Here is a 12,603-nt window from a genome sequence, read left to right as displayed (position 1 = left end):
GGCTTACAATCTGTAAAAAAAAAAAAAAAACTTGAAATCCTGTCCACTGGAAGTGATTTTCAGTGTGAATCATATTCATGCATTTGTCCATCGAAGAATAATCCTTCTATGTGTAATCATGAATCCAAATACTCACAACCATGTGCCATAAAGATACTAAAAGGAAACCAAATCCTGCATCCCCCAATGCACTACCACCAGACACCAGGGAAAAAGGGGAATTCACATAAAGGTATAAAAAATAACATTACAAGTGTGGGGGGGGGGCTGCAAGCTCTGTACCTTTGATACCAGAGACAGAGAAACAGCAGCATCAGCCCACTATGCTAACTTGTATGCTAGTGTAGTAAGAGTTTTGTTATATTATAATGAGGATTTGGAGCTTAACTTAAAGCCTGCAAGAGTTTGAAATTGATGAGAGGGAATACAGGGCACACAGCATTTGTCTCAACCTTGTAGCATAAGAAATCTAGCCAAAGCCAAAATTAATGAGGGACAATAACACACAGTTAGGGTGAAGTTTAATTATTCCTTGTATAAACTTAGAAATTTGGTAGAATAACAGATTTCATATTAATGTGTTTTACTGAAGAATATGACTTCAGAAACTCTACTGTCTGGCATTAATGACTGACTGTAACCATCTGTAATTTATGAGAGCAAAAAAAAAAAGACATTGGGGATGTTTCTGGGACATCAGGGACAGGTATGGGTAAGGTGTGTGTGTGTGTGTGTGTGTGTGTGTGTGTGTGTGTGTGTGTGTGTGTGTGTGTGTGTGTGTGTGTGTGTGTGTGTGTGTGTGTGTGTGTGTGTGTGTGTGTGTGTGTGTGTGTGTGTGTGTGTGTTTGTGTGAGATTCAATGGGGAAGGCTGTGCCAATGCAATGCATGAGCCAACAGTGGTAACTACTGCAGAAAAGTGCTCTTTCAATAATTAATGACAATTCAGAGACATGCAAATTAGCCAAGCCTTTCCTCACTGTGACTGATGTGTCTGAATCACAAATCTCTGCATAATGGAACAGGACACTTTTACCCAGCTCTTACCACAAGCACTGAGGTTTTTTTATGAATCCCCAAAAAGGATCCATGTTTGGCAGTAGTAATGGATATAGGAGAAGAGTAGTGTAGCAAAGCACTGTGGCAGTAATGAAGACCTAATAAAAAACTGTGCAATTGAAACTCAAGCACCGTGTACTAGGTGTGGCTATACATGTAAGAGGAAGCTTTGTCCTGAATTTAAAAGGCCTGTACAGGCAGAAACTGAAAAAGCATACATATATAGTATCATAAAATTCTATACAATTGAAACTTCCGTGCACAACAATAAGTGCTTATTTTAATTTGATTTTTTTCTGACCTGGAATACCCTCATGGAGGTAGACTCCTTACATGATATTGTTTTCTTGTAAAACTACATTTTGCCCATAATGCACTATGTAAATGCAGCTGGTAAGATTAATTTAACCTAGTCTCTCCAATCAAATTACAATTCCATTTACGTAAAATGGAAGCAGTGAGAAATACTGCTAAATTTGACAATCCTCATTAAAAGTGTCAGTGCCTGGCTTGCAGCGACTCTTACATAATTGTTTGCTACATATGTGACAGTCAAGCTGTAAAAATAATGTGTTCAAAAATGTAAGCAAATAGCAGAGATAACAGCTTTCTTAAAAAAATGAAATTGTGTGAGTTTCAGGTTTTGTCTTCTTCCCACCTTCCTTCTCCACATCAACAAGAGTATGATGTTCCCTGGCTTGCAAAGCTCATCTAATTAGTGAAGTTGTTCTAAGTGATTAATCTGGTTTCTTCATTGTCAAGCTATAAAACAGATAAATACGTTTATGGTCCTGGGAAAGAGAATGCAACTGTAAATGGCAATGTACAAATAAAAAGTACAAGATCCTTGCTCAAATTATAGCACTTAAAAATTCCAGTTTCCATGAAAAACAAAGAGTTCATGTGTGCAGCAACATCATGATAAAGATATACTGAATATTGTTCAGAGTAATAGCAATGATTTCCTTAACAACTGCACTGACTTATTTACAATTGAGAAGTTTGTCAGGAGAGTATTACATCACATAAATTCTGATAGTGATAAGTGCTTCAAGAAATGTGCCAGTAGCTCTCAGGAGAAGAAAAGCTCAAGAAACTGGAGTGCATGCAAAGTACATGTGCTACAGAAAAACATTAAAAAGCAGTAAGATACAAAGGAATGGGTGAGTAGCATGGTCACTGTTGTAAAGCACATCAAAACTCACATTGGTATTGATATACAAGATCCGAATACTGAATAAAGTAATTTGAATAGAGCGTTCCCCATCTCTTACAATTGAAGCAGTGGTCTCTGTTGTGCCAAATACTAAGTTCTCAATCCTGTATGCAAACCAGGGATTCTCACAAATAAAGCTAGATGAATTAACAAAAGCTCTAATTATATATATTTAATACACTATTATTTTTTTATTTCATCAGCATTAGATGTATTCCAAAATGCTGTTGTACAGGTAAATGAAGCTTAAAAGGGGTTGTAAACATACTTGGTGACCTATTATTATGGGGTGATAGAAGAACAGCATTTCAAGAGAGTGGTACACCTGATAAATATAGCAAGGTAGCTAGCATAATTTCAAGTTTTAAAGTTGCATACCTGAAATACGAGTCATATTCTGATGTCAGAGGGACTGAAGCCTGATAAAGAAAAGTCAGAGCAGTTGTAGAAATGTCAGTGTTAATTAACGTATCTAGCAGTGGTGATTTACGCACCTAAGCACATAGCCGGCCTTAGGCATAGGCCAACTAGGCGGTCGCCTAGGGCGCCGCTCTAGCAGGGGCGCTTTTTCAGTATTTATTTAATGTAGGTAGACAAGGATGTGGGCACTGGGTGGTGTGGTGGGGGGTGCCGTGGAGCCCTTTTGCCTAGGGCACCAGTTGACCTAAGGCCGCTCCTGCCTAAGCAGATGTATGAATCACTTGAATTAGTGAATCACTTATCGCAGGCATTTCTGACGGACAGCACATGACTCACTGTTATATGCCTCTCCCCAAAGAAAACCTAATTTACATTTGAGAAAAAGCAGTGAGATAGGGTTGTCTCTGAATTCGAAATGGCTACCAGTTAATATGGAGATAACGTTTCTGAATCCCAGGAAATGTTTATTATAAAGAAATGGCAAATAGATTCCTGAAAGATACCAGAGAAAGAGGTAATCAAAAACTGTTTTTGAATTGTATGTGGTCTAGCATTCAGAAAAAAACATAGCTATAGAAGAATTTTAAACCTGCTTATATAAGAAGAATATTGTTTTTTTTTTATAATGCTGAAGTTTTTTTCATGTGCAGTGTGTCTCTGTATTATCCTTTTATAGTCAATGGTTTTTACTGCAGTATAAATGTCTGCACATAGAATGCTTTAAGTTTACAAACTAGTTATATGCAAAATTGACTATTCTGTGACTTCTTACAAGCTGAAGAAAATGTAAAATCTCAAAAAAACACGGCATCTGCTTAAAGTCTTCATGAAAAAAGGAATGTAAAGAGAAGATATTTCTGTTTATGCTAATAAAGTGATTCCCAAGCCAAGTAAACATAATTAATGTGGGAATGTACTCACAAGAGCAAATACTATTTTGACAGCATGGAAAGTAACATACATTTTCTGACACAGAATATGCAAGAAAAGGTCTTCTGCAGCTTCAGTGGAAATTATTATTATTCTACAAGATATTAAACAGCTGTTTTCATCTGTATCTCTATGCTTTAGAAAGGGTCAGATAAAATATATGAGTTTATCATAAATGCATATGCAGCTGTTAGCGAGAAATAATGGCTCTGAAATGGGAAGCAGATAAGAAAAATGTCCTGGATGCAGTTTATCTGGACTTCAGCATAGTTAGTAAAGCCACTGACACAAGGTCTCAGAGGTGACTGGTATGGACATTAAAAGGCATGGACCTGAGGCACAAGCTGGTAAGAGGGTGTGCAACTGGCTGGTTAACTAGTGGCACAGAGTAGAGTACTGTCTGGAAAATGTCACTGAAGGTGTCTCGGAGTTTAATACAAGGTACACCAGATAACACATTCAGGTAGGGGTTCTGTACTAAAAGCCCTGAGACCAGAGGAATCTGATGCACTAGGATAAGGAGCAGAGAAGTGGCAACAGGCATTTAAGGTTATGCACTTTGGAGAGGATCACATAGATAATATTCATATAAGGAGATGAAATTAAGGATATAGGGGTCATAATTACCCCAAAGGTGAAACATGGACTACAGTGTATAAAGTCTGTGGAAAAAAGACAACAGAATGCTTGGCCACTTAGTTACAGTACTGGATTCTAGAAGGAAGCTGACATTGTCTTCTTTTTTTACTGACTGATTTTGCACTCCACTGCTAAAGTTGTTTATTTATTGATTGATTGATCAATTTAATTTGCAGATCATTGCTAAGGTTGAATCTGGACAATGTACAGATATTTCGACAAGTTGACAGAAGGTATACAATACAGGATATACGTAAATGGTGAGGTGAATGGACAGGTGATATCATATGGAAAGGCTCAGAGAGATCAGTATGTATACAGAGGCAGAGAGAGGGGCAAAGGGGAACATTTTATGGATATCATGGGTAATCAGGAGAGGTGGAGCTGAAGAGAAAGAAGCAGAAAAGGAGGAGGGGTGCATGGAACCTAGAAGGTGTAACATTTGTGAAAAAAAATATTTCTGTGTGAAAGTGTTGGAGAATTGGCAGGCATTGGCAGATGTAGTGCAAGGGCAGAGAAGAATACAAATAAGTTAACGAATACTTGGGACAGAGGTGGGGACTGGTAACTGTATGGGGAGCTAGCACATAATTTGGGCAGATGGAATATATCATTAGCCTTCTTTCTGTGCCACATATGCATGTCCATATATCCCAGGAAGTTATACAGGCTGTTTAAAGAAAACTTAAAAAAAAAAACTTTACTTGCTCCGAAGGCTTCACCAATATACAGTACAGAGATAAAAGAATGCTAATGCAGTGTGTCTTTTACCATAAGTTATTTCATGCTGTCTCATATTGTAGGCAATAAAAAGTCCAATGGAAAGATTACAAAGAGCAAAATGACCCACAGTCATACGTATTTGTAGAGCAAGAACAGTGGGATGTTTAGACCGATCTTCCTGAATCTGCTGTTTATCAATCCCTACAAGTCAATGTTTAACTGTTTACAGTGTCACTTCAGCAGAATAGCTGCAAGAACTTGTTCTCTGCAGGCATGTGCACATGTCTTCAACTATGTGTACACATTTGACAACAAGAAGATATCATATACAACATACACAACATGACATGGTCGACAGACCACGATGCTTTGCCACAGATGGCCTGCAACTGTCGCCCCTGGGATTCCGGATACTGGCTAAGGCTCTTGCTGCCCCTATAGTGCCTTTTTTAGGCAAGGTTCAAATAACAAATTCACCACCATAACAGGAACAGGCAAGCAAAAACTGAGGATAATGCTACTCAATGCTAGAAGTCTAAATCTCAAAATGCAGTCACTCAAGGCACTCCTTAAAATGGAGAACATTGATATCTGTGCAGTGACTGAGACCTGGTTCAAGGCTCCAGAGAGCACCCCTGCACTACCAGGCTATAACTTCTACCACACTTTTCGGCCATGTAACCTGGACCGAAACACCAAAGGCGGAGGTGTATCAATATTCATTAAGGATATCCACACCTCCAGGCTAGTTGCTCAGCATAATGCATCCGAGGTTATCCAAGTGCAACTAACTCTGGGCAAAACTGCAATCCAAACTGTAGCTTGCTACAGATCCCCCATCATGCCCCAGGATTCCCACTCCTCTTTTCTTGATGTACTGGAAAATATTAGGGTTCAACCAAACACCCTAATAATGGGCGACTTCAACTACCCCACCATTAACTGGGAAAACTACTCGTGTACCAACTCCTTAGCTCAATGCTTTCTGGAATTCAATGCCCTGGATCACCTTATCCACACCCACACCAGGGAAACAATATCCTAGACCTAGTCATTACCAACATGAGTGACCGGTGTTCCACACCTGAAGTCAACTCCTCGTTGGTCAGATCCGACCATAATCTAATCACCCTTGATATCCACATCCCGCCCCCACCCCCCATTAAGGAAACCATGGTAAAAAATTTCTCCAAAGCCAACTTCATGCTTCTTAAGACAGAAGTGGTGAACTTCATGACACCCATGCAGATGGACAATACAGTTACAACTGCTGAATCCTACACAAATGCACTCTATAAGCACTTACACGAGTGCATGGATCATGCTATCCCAAACAGAACCAAGACGCTATCCTCCAAAAAAAGGAAGCCAATCTGGTGGTCGCCTGCCATAAACAAACTGTACAACAAAAGGAAGAAAATGTTGCAAAAGAGAGTAAAATCCCATGAGTGGAGGGGCTCCCTGGTCAGCCTCAGTAAGAAGCTGCGATCCCTTATAAGATCCTCCAAAGCTAGCTATGAAAACAAAATTGCCACTAATTCTAAGGACAACCACAAAGCATTCTATAGCTATGTCAAAAATCTCAATGGCAACACCCAGATCTGCTTTGAGTTACAGCACAAAGGCACGAAAATTACAGAACCAACTGATATTGCCAACATCCTGGCAGATAGGTTCATTGCTAACTTTACCCCCTCACCCCCTAAAGGGCCCATATCTTTACAGGAAGAATGCAGAGTCCCTGCAATCACAACTACACAGGTAAAAGCTGCACTCTCTAAAACCAAAAACACAGCATCCATGGGACCAGACAACATCCCAGGCTGCATTTTACATGAACTTCAGAATGAACTGGCTTCCCACTTAAGCACCATGTTCAATAATAGCCTCGCATCAGGCTTTGTGCCCTCTGAATGGCATACAGCAACAGTTATCCCACTCCACAAAGGGGGAGCCACCACTGATCCAGGGAACTATCGACCTATTAGCCTGACGAGCCTGGTCTGCAAGGCCATGGAACGTATCATCATGGAACTCATAAACAAAGACATTGGTAACCTCCAAACTCTGGTTCCCTCCCAGTTTGGGTTTGTAAAAGGCAGATCATGCCTCCTGAACCTGATTTACTTCTTTGAGGCAGTCACCAAAGCCGTAGATGAGGGTAAGGTGGTTCACACAGCTTATTTTGACCTCGCCAAGGCTTTCAACACCATCCCCCATTCTGGAATTATAGTTAAATGCACTAAACAAGGTATAAATCCCTACGCCACAAGATGGGTTGCCAACTGGCTCACTGGCAGAACCCACACTGTAAAAGTTGCAGACTCCAGATCTGACCTCAAAGCAGTGACAAGTGGAGAACCACAGGGTTCCGTCCTGGGACCTCTCCTGTTTGGTATCTACTTCTCTGAAGTACAGGCTAACACAGAAGGCCTCTGGCTAATGAAGTTTGCAGATGACTGAAAACTAGGAGCCATAGTCAAGTCCCCAAATGATGTGGATATCCTACAGAAGGGCCTTGCTGAGACAGATGCCTGGTGTCAGAGCCATGGCCTCAAGCTCAATGCCAAAACATGCAGTGTCATCCCCTTTGGTAAAAACTCTGTACCCATGAACTACCACATAGGCAACAATCTACTTAACACCAAATATGTGATAAGAGACCTTGGGACCTAGGTGGACAGTAGTCTCTCCTTTGATAGTCACATCACCACAGAAGTCAGGAAGTACTTCTACATGGCACGCCTCATCATAAAAGGGTTCTCATCAAGGAAAAAAGAGGTCATTGTTCCCCTCTACTCGACACTCATTAGACCCATTATAGAGTACAATGCCCCTTTTGGAATGTACCTCACAAGACATCTGCAGCAGCTGGAAAGGCCACAGAAGTACCTCACAAAGAGGATTACTGGCCTCAAACAAATGCCCTACACTGACTGCCTGAAAAAACTCCAACTTTACTCCGTAGCATATCGCCTACTCCGAGGTGATTTCTGCCTAACATATAAAGCTATGTCAAACCCAGAGCTGCTGGACATGCTACACCTAAAGAAATCCCAATCCCTCCGAGCTAAACGCTCTAGGGACCTAAACCTTACCACCACAATAAACAGGACATGCTGGAGGGATAGATTCCTGTCCCAGAGACTTCCCATACTCTGGAACAGGCTACCCATCTATGTCAAGCAAAGTTCTTCATTAGCACTCTTCAAGAAAAATCTTGATGAGTGGATGGGAAATAGGAAACACACCCTGGGGATCACTTCTGTGTCTCTGCTCGACAGTGGCACAGGAAAATAACTTTCTTGGGTGGCGTAAGCCAGGGAACCTTGTTGGCTAGGCTTACATAGGCCCTTGGGCCAATAGCCTAGTACCTACCTATGAGCCTATGAACATAACAGTAAAGTGTATGATACACATGAAGAAAGTTTCATCCAGGAAATTACTAGCAGCCTATACTAATAGTATGGACTGGAGAAATGGCACATCTGTGTGCACTAAAGAGTACTCAGTGATCTACAGATTTTGTATCTCTACCCTATTTTGGCACCATAAAATGTCTGACGCACTTGTCTCCATCACCTCCCTGTGAACTGCTAAATGAGTTCACTGATTACCAGCCTAACCACTGCATGATACAGTAGCATGCCACAGAGACTATAAATTTAGCAGGTATGTGTTATTACTAGACAAGAAACGGGTTTGCAAGACATGAATACCTGATATATGCAATGTGTGTTTTTGAACAAGGGAGATGGGGAGAACCCACTCCAACTGCACTGCATCATCATGCCTTTCACCATGCTGAACCAGTAACTCATTAAAAAAAAAAACAACATATTATTTTCTATTTTCATCAGATGAGGTATCGATGGAGCAGTTTCTCATATGTTGTCATCATAAGACCACATTATCATCTCAACACGTGAAAGTCTTGATCTAGCACAAGGCAAAATAGAGCCCAGTGCTGGCTGGGGATCCTGGCAATACAACATTAAATTTAAAAAAATGTCCAAATGTCATAAACGGATTTACTACCTACTAAAGCTCCAGTCTCATTGGCTTAAACATAAGCCAATGAAAATGACTGCTGAATGCACAGAGATCCAATCAAAGTGACTGCTGAATACACAGAGATCCAATCAAAGTGACTGCTGCTTGCACAGAGATCCAATGAAAGACATTGCTGCTGCACATTAAGCAAATAAAGAGATGCCTGGGAATCAGCATGGGGATTTACTTTTCAGCAAACAGGGACACCAATGAAATGGAAGTGAGGTTTTTACTCTGAGCACAGTCGGATATATCTGAGCATTGAACAGGCGTCACATTTTTGAGGGGAGACTTCTTTAGCTTTAAATTGAGCATTTTGCAAAATGGAATGAACGGGAGATGTAATAATGCCATTTCTGATACACAAGATGTGTCTGTTTGTAGAGCTTGGAAACAAATTGTTTTACCTTTGTCCATGATACCTTGAAAATCACTAAGATAGTGCTGATATTTGTGATTGCGTGGAGCTTGAAAGCAAACCATTTTTACTTTTTCCCTGATACCTTGAAAATCACTTATTTACTGCAATTAATGCCAAGATTTCTTTTCAGAAAATGCACACTATTTATGCCCTGTTTTTTTTGCATTTATTATCCAAGTCCCAGGAGCATTAATTGATCAAGCAACTTAGTCAGAAGTCACACAGTAGCCAAACAGAGATAGAAAGACTCAAATATTCTATCCTTGACTAAAGGACACAGCTTATTAAGTGCTTAGAGCCTTAAAATCTCCTCTTTCCTCCCTTGCCCAACAAGAAATACTATTGGAAAAGGGATTCTTCTAACTCAGCTTAAGTACTATCTACTACTTGTAGCATCTGCCTCCAAAAGAAACTCTGCCACCATCCAAACACTTTCCAACTCTATCTGTCTCATTGCTCTTTCCCAAAAGTATGAACACCACCGTCTTACACTACTCAAAGCTCCGCACTGAGCCAATCTACTCCTTGGCTCACAACATATCTGGCTCCTGAAAGAAAACTCCTGCACTTCTCTTTCCTCAAGCTTACTTAGACAGACTCCTTCATAACCTTAGATCTCATAACCACTCAGGGTCTCTTTTGCAATCACAATCTTCAGAAAATGCTTGTTAAAGCAAAACCTGATATACTAGTGATTTTCTAAGCATAATACTAATATTCAGAAACTATTCCCATTTCTGGGTCTTTGTATCTGATTGCTGAATTAATAGACTTGGAGGTAATGGACGGCACAGTGGTACAGTGGTAGCGTTTTTGCCTCACAGCAAGAGGTTCTCTGGTTCGATCCTCGACTGGGGTGCCTTCTGTATGGAGTCTGCATGTCCTCTCTGCATTCATGTGGGTTTCCTATGGGTCCTCTGGTTTCTTCCCATATTACGAAGACATGTGTTTGAAGCATTTCTCCCTGGGACTCCTCTGAAAATTGGCTTTATTCCAAGTCGGACTTTCCCATTTAATAAATGTTAAATAAAATAAAAATAAAATAATGAGGGTGTAATGGGTTGCACTGTATGGTTCTTGTCAGCTGCAATGTACTTCTGGGTTATTACATTGTTGTTCATTCGTTTGATCACAAGCAAACATCTGAGGTGTACACAGTCATACAACGAGCTATAATTGATGATCTTACTTGAGTTTGTGTGTGTGTGTGTGTGTGTGTGTGTGTGTGTGTGTGTGTGTGTGTGTGTGTGTGTGTGTGTGTGTGTGTGTTTGTGTATAAATACTTGGTTCCTGCATTCAACAGTAGTTATTGTGTAAAGAAAGGAATCAGTTGTAGTAAACAGGAGTATCATCATATGAAGAACAAACCAGGCTAGAACAGACCAAATAAATGTACAAGCTGGCAGGTGTAAAATGCACAAGCACCAAACAGAGAGGCAGAATATAACTCCAAATCTGTAATGTGAAACAACACACGTAAGTGCTTTCTTTAAACAGTGTAAACTTCCTCAGACAATGCCATAGTTTAAAACAAACATTTAAATATAATATGATTCATTATAATTGGACACAAGAAGCTAGCAATCACGAAAAGAAAAATAATTAACCCTTCAGTCACAAACTCCATTATAAGATAAAACATATTGTAATGAATTAAAAACATATATAATCTGCTAAAACTTTTAAATCCATGTTAAAAATACATGATTTTCAAATACAACTCAATAATATTCCAGTAGTTCTGCTTATGGAAAACTAATTGTGTTGTGAATTAATAATGCTTTTGCCAAAACTCATTCCTGTTCTTTATAATATTCTATTTCTTTCAAGAGCCTTTAATTTTAGAACAGGAGTGATGGAAATTCTATCACTGATGCCAAGCCATTTGTCAGCATGCAATGTTTTTAATTCATTACAATATTTTTTTGGCTTATAATGGAGTTTGTGACTGAAGGGTTAATTATTTTTCTTTTTGTGATTGCTAGCTTCTTATGTCCAATTAGAATGAATCATGCTCTATTTAAATGTTTGTTTTAAACTATGTCATTGTCTGAGGAAGTTTACACTGTTTAAATGAAAGCACTTACGTGTGTTGTTTCACATTAAAGATTTGGAGTTACATTCTTCCTCTCTGTTTGGTGCTTGTGCATTTTACACCTGCCAGTATCATCATATGGGACATTATATTTAGGTATGATCCTTGGTTTCCTTTGTTTTGTTTTTTTAACTGCTAAAATGCACTTATTATTTGGCTGTGAATAAACTGGACAGCATGTTGATTATGAATTTAATGTTAATATTTTAACTATGAATACATTTTTGTTGTTTTTGCAGGCACATTGATATGAAATGCACTGTGCTGATCTACAACAGTTTGTCAGGTACTTAGCGCAGATGAATAATGCTATGAGCTACTAATGACCTGCTTCTCCAGTGCATGCTTTGATTCCATCAGATCTTGTCGATTATTTAACTCCTGGGCTAACTTTGAAAAAGGACACTGCATCCAGTGGACTGCCCAAAGCTGTTAGCAAATATATTATATAGTAGTTTAGGTAGGACAGAGCGAAGGAGGAAACTGCCCTGTGTGCAAAGTGCTAGGAAACATGACCAGCCATCCAATACCAATTGCTTTTTAGTCTATACTGGCTTTTAAAATCCAATATTGCATGTGGGGTCAAACCTGAGTGCTGTAGCATTCCCTGTGTGGTCTAAGCTGTAGCACTTGCATTTGTAGCAAGCAATTTGCTGCAGTCTAAATGAAAAAAAATGTTATTAAAACCAGAGCTCTTCCATGCAGAGTATAAACAGTAGCAACTGCTTTATACAAGTTAAAAGAAAAAAAAAAGAGTTCTCTCTTCTTCCCCAGCTAAAATCTGAGGATGGTGGGTTGGAGACTGAGCACTGAAATATGACCTGATTGATCCCTACATTTCAGGAGCCCCAGGTACCTGACTGTGGACTTTTCTTTTTTTTAATTGCCTCTCAGCTGAGAAGGGGAGGTGTTTGGATGCAGGAAACAGGGCCTGGTTGGCTTCTGCATTTTGGAAGCACCAGCCACCAGATTGTTTAGTTTGCTTTTCATTGAAGAGCTGAGGCAGGAGGCAGGGGGCATGCATCTGGCTAACTGGTGAACATGGTGGC

At 39.8% G+C, this 12,603-nt stretch overlaps 1 protein-coding gene across 1 annotated transcript in view; it reads right to left on the bottom strand.

Moving 5' to 3' along the window:
• Nucleotides 1-12,603, bottom strand: part of GIPC3 (GIPC PDZ domain containing family member 3) — a 472,326-nt gene that overhangs the window by 425,160 nt on the left and 34,563 nt on the right. The gene's annotated exons all lie outside the window — the stretch shown is intronic.

This window comes from Protopterus annectens, chromosome 13.part0, assembly GCF_019279795.1.
Source record: "Protopterus annectens isolate FY-2018-M chromosome 13.part0, PAN1.0, whole genome shotgun sequence".
NCBI lineage: Eukaryota > Metazoa > Chordata > Ceratodontiformes > Protopteridae > Protopterus > Protopterus annectens.
This window is presented reverse-complemented; position numbering and strand designations above follow the sequence as displayed.